Source organism: Manis pentadactyla, chromosome X (genome assembly GCF_030020395.1).
Source record: "Manis pentadactyla isolate mManPen7 chromosome X, mManPen7.hap1, whole genome shotgun sequence".
In the NCBI taxonomy this organism is placed as follows: domain Eukaryota; kingdom Metazoa; phylum Chordata; class Mammalia; order Pholidota; family Manidae; genus Manis; species Manis pentadactyla.
In genome coordinates, this window is record NC_080038.1 from 50,606,403 (window position 1) to 50,611,792 (window position 5,390).

The following is a 5,390-nucleotide window of genomic DNA, read 5'->3' on the forward strand; positions in this document are numbered from 1 at the left end:
GTGACCTCTTTAATTTCCCTTAAGAGTGTCTTCTAGTTTTCAGGGTATATGTATTTCACTTCCTTGGTTAGGTTTATTCCTAGGTATTTTATTCTTTTTGATGCTATTGTGAATGGAATTGTTTTCCTGATTTCTCTTTCTCTTAGTTCACTATTAGTGTATAGGAAAGCTTCAGATTTCTGTGTGTTAATTTTGTATCCTGCAACTTTGCTAAATTCTGATATCAGTTCTAGTAGTTTTTGAGTGGAGTCTTTAGGGTTTTTTATGTTCAATATCATGTCATCTGCAAATAGTGACAGTTTGACTTCTTTACCAATCTGGATTCCTTGTATTTCTTTGTTTTGTCTGAGTGCCGAGGGTAGGACCTCCAGTACCACATTGAATAACAGTGGGGGAGTGGGCATCCCTGTCTTGTTCCCAATCTCAGAGGAAAAGCTTTCAGCCTCTCACTGTTCAGTATGTTAGCTGTGGGTTTATCATATATAGCCTTTATTATGTTGATGTACTTGCACTCCATGCCCATTTTGTTGAGAGTTTTTATCATGAATGGATGTTGAATTTTGTCGAATGCTTTTTCAGCATCTATGGGGATGATCACGTGGGTTTTGTCCTTCTTTTTGTTGATGTGGTGGATGATGCTGATGGATTTTTGAATGTTGTACCATCCTTGCATCCCTGGGATGAATCCCACTTGGTCATGGTGTATGATCCTCTTGATGTATTTTTGAATTCAGTTTGCTAATGTTTTGTTGAGTATTTTTGCATCTACATTCATCAGGGATATTGGTCTGTAGTTTTCTTCTTTGGTGGGGTCTTTGCCTGGTTTTGGTATTAGGGTGATGTTGGCTTCATAGAATGAGTTTCAGAGTATTCCCTCCTCTCCTATTTTTTGGAAAATTTTAAGGAGAATGGGTGTTATGTCTTCTCTGTATATCTGATAAAATTCCGAGGTAAATCCGTCTGGCCCAGGGGTTTTGTTCTTGGGTAGTTTTTTGATTACCAATTCAATTTCGTTGCTGGTACTTGGTCTGTTTAGATTTTGTTTCTTTCTGGGTCAGTTTTGGAAGGTTGTATTTTTCTAGGAAGTTGTCCATTTCTCCTAGTTTTTCCAGCTTGTTAGCATATAGGTTTTCATAGTATTCTCTAATAATTATTTGTATTTCTGTGGGGTCCGTAATGATTTTTCCTTTCTCGTTCCTGATTCTATTGATTTGTGTTGACTCTCTTTTTCTCTTAATAAGTCTGGCTAGAGCCTTATCTATTTGGTTTATTTTCTCGAAGGACCAGATCCTGGTTTCACTGATTTTTTCTATTGTTTTATTCTTCTCAATTTTATTTATTTCTTCTCTGATTACTTTATTATGTCCCTCCTTTTGCTGACTTTAGGCCTCATTTGTTCTTCATTTTCCAATTTTGATAATTGTGACATTGGACTATTCATTTGGGTTTGTTCTTCCTTCTTTAAATGTGCCTGGATTTCTATATACTTTCCTCCTAAGACTGCTTTTGCTGTGTCCCACAGAAGTTGGGGCTTTGTGTTGTTGTTGTCATTTATTTCCATATATTGCTGGATCTCCATTTTAATTTGGTCATTGATCCATTGACTATTTAAAAGCATGTTGTTAAGCCTCCATGTGTTTGTGAGACTTTTTGCTTTCTTGGTACAATTTATTTCTAGTTTTATACCTTTGTGGTCTGAAAAGTTGGTTGCTAGGATTTCAATATTTTTGAATTTACTGAGGTTCTTTTTGTGGCCTAGTATGTGGTCTATTCTGGAGAATGTTCCATGTGCACTTGAGAAGAATGTGTATCCTGTTGGTTTTGGGTGTAGAGTTCTATAGATGTCTATTACGTCCATCTGTTGTAGTGTGTTTTTCAGTGCCTCTGTGTCCTTACTTATTTTCTGTCTGGTGGATCTGTCCTTTAGAGTGAATGGTGTGTTGAAGTCTCCTACAATGAATGCATTGCAGTCTATTTTCTCCTTTAGTTCTCTTAGTATTTGTTTCACATATGCTGGTCCTTCTGTGTTGGGTGCATATACATTTATAATGGTTATATCCTCATTTTGGACTGAGCCCTATATCATTATGTAATGTCCTTCTTTATCTCTTGTTACTTTCTTTGTTTTGAAGTCTATTTTGTCTGATATTATTACTGCAACACCTGCTTTTTTATCCATATTGTTTGCATGAAATATCTTTTTCCATCCCATGACTTTTAGTCTGTGCATTTCTTTGGGTTTGAGGTGAGTCTCTTGTAAGCAGCATCTAGATGGGTCTTGTTTTTTTATCCATTCATTAACTCTATGTCTTTTGATTGGTTCTTTCAGTCCATTTACATTTAGGGTGATTATCGATAGGTATGTACTTATTGCCATTTCAGGCTTTAGACTCGTGGTTACCAAAGGTTCCAGGTTACTTTCCTTACGAAGAGTCTAATTTAACTTACTTAGCAGACTGTTACAAACACAATCTAAAGGTTCTTTTCTATTTCTCCTCCTTTTTCTTCCTCCTTCATTCTTTATGTATTAGGCATCAACTTCTGTACTTTTTATCTATCCCTTGATTGACTTTGGGGATAGTCAATTTAATTTTGCATTTGCTTCGCAATCAGCTGCTCCACCCTCCCTACCATGATTTTACTACCTCTGGTGACAGCTATCCCACCCTAGGAACACTTCCATCTATAGCAGTCCCTCCAAAATAAACTGCAGAGGTGGTTTGTGGGAGGTAAACTCTCTCAGCTTTTGCTTATCTGGAAATTGTTTAATCCCTTCTTCAAATTTAAATGATAATCTTCCCGGATAAAGTAATCTTGGTTCCAGGCCCTTCTGCTTCATGGCATTAAATACATCATGCCACTCCCTTCTGGCCTGTAAGGTTTCTGCTGAGAAGTCTGATGTTAGTCTGATGCGTTTTCCTTTGTATGTGATCTTATTTCTGCCTCTGGCCACTTTTAACAGTCTCCTTATCCTTGATGTTTCCCATTTTAATTACTATGTGTCTTCGTGTTGTCTTCCTTGGCTCCCTTGTGTTGGGGGATTTGTGGATCTCCATGGCCTGAGAGACTGTCTCCTTCCCCCGATTGGGGAAGTTTTCAACAACTACCTCCTCAAAGACACTTTCTATCCCTTTCTCTCTCTCTTCTTCTGGTAGCTCTATAATGAGAATATTGTTCCGCTTGGATTGGTCACACAGTTCTCTCATTATTCTTTCACTTTTAGAGATCCTTTTTTCTCTCTGTGCCTCAGCTTCTTTGTATTCCTCTTCTCTAGTTTCTATTTTATTTATTGTCTCCTCCACCATATCCAACCTGCTTTTAATACACTCCATCATGTTCTTTAACGATTGGATCTCTGACCTGAATTCATTCCTGAGTTCTTGGATGTCTTTCCGTACCTCTATTAGGATGTTGATGATTTTTATTTTGACCTCCCTTTCAGGAAGAGTCATGAATTCCATATCATTTAAATCTTTCTTGGGAGTTGTGTTAACACTTTTACTCTGGGCAAGGTTCCTTTGGCATTTCATGTTTGTATATATCACCCTCTAGTGTCCAGAAGCTCTATTCTGGAGCTGCTCAGCCCCTGAAGCAATGTTGGGGGTCGCAGGGGAGAGGTACTTGTGCCTGGGGGTAGGAAAGGGCTGTTCCTCGCCTCCCGGCTACTGTGCCTCTCTCCATCGCCTGAGCCAGTGGGCCGGGCACACAGGTATAAGGTTTTGTCGCAGAGCAGCCAGATATGGATCCCTGCTTTCCACAAGCAGCTGGAATCCCAGTCTCCCCAGGAACTCTGCCTGTATTAACTTTCCAACCCAGTAGTCATGAAAGTCTCATGAAAGCACCATGAAATGTAGGTTTGTGCTCCCAGAGCAGATCTCTGGAACTTGGTATTCAGCTGCCCCAAGCCTTCCACTCCTCCCTGCTCCGTTTGTCTCCCTCCCGCTGGTTAACTGGGGTGGGGTAGGGGCTCAGGTCCCGTTGAGCCACAGCTCTGGTACTTTACCCCATTTGCTGAGGTCTGCTCTTTTCTCCAGGTGTGTGCAGTCGGATGCCGTCCTCTTTCCTGTTGCCCTCTCAGGATTAGTTGCGCCAATTAAATTTTCTAATTGTATCTAGTCTTAGGAGGAAGCCTCTGTCTCTCCTCTCATTCCAGAATCTTTAATCCTCTCTTTTCTTGAAATTTTTAATTGAACACAGCATGGAAAGGGGAAAGGGGAAAAGTGAAAATGGAAACCACCAAGCTCAGATGTTGTATTTCACTTTCTCTGAATGTGTGCTGTTTGTGATTCACTCATCTCATTAGTGTTAATTACAAATTAAAATAAAATGGCATTTAACACTGAAAACAAAATAATTTACTGCTTATGTTTTCCTCTAAGAGTTTTATAGTTTCAGGTCTTATATTTATGTCTTTAATCCATTTTGAGTTTATTTTTGAATATGGTAAAAAGCTTCCCACTTTCATTCTTTTGCATGTGCCTGTCCAGTTTTCCCAACACCATTTACTGAAGAGACAATCTTTTCCCCATTGTATGTTCTTGCCTCCTTTGTCATATATTAATTGACCATATATATGTGGGTTCATTTTTGTACTTTCCATTAACTTACATTGGTCTATGTATCTATTCTCATGCCAGTACCTTAGTGTTTTAATTACTGTATGTTTGCAGTACTAAGTACTTTGTAGTATGTTGTAGTTTGAAGTCAAGGAGCATGATACCCCCAGTTTGGTTTTTCTAGATTGCTTTAGCTATTGGGGGTCTTTTTTGGTTTCCTAGAAATTTTAGGATCATTTGCTGTAGTTCAATGAAAAGTGCTGCTGGCATTTTGATAGAGATTGCATTGAATCTGTAGATTATTGTGGGTGGTATGGCCATTTTAACAATATCTATTTTTCCCATCCATGAGTATGGAATATCTTTCCATTTATTTGTGTTACTTCAATTTCTTTCATCAGTGTTTTATGGGTTTCAAATTACAGGTCTTTCCTCTCGTTGGTTAGATTTATTCCCAGGTATTTTATTCTTTTCTGATGCAGTTGTAAATGGGGTTATTCTCTTGATTTCTCTTTCTGCTACTTCACTGTTAGTATATAAGAATACAACTGACTTCAGTATATTTATTTTGTATCCTTCAACTTTGCTGAATCCAGTTATTAGGTCCAGTAGTTTTCTGGTGGAGTTGTAGGATATACTATATATAGTATCTTGCTATCTAAAAATAGTGACAATTTTATTTCTTCCTTAAAAATTTAAAAGTCTTTTATTTCTTTTCCTTGTCTGCTCTGGCTAGGACTTCTAGGACTATGTTGAATGAAAGTGTTGAGAGGGTACTTTGTCTTCTTGATCTTAGAGGAAAAGCTTTCATCTTCTTGCCATTGAGTATGATGT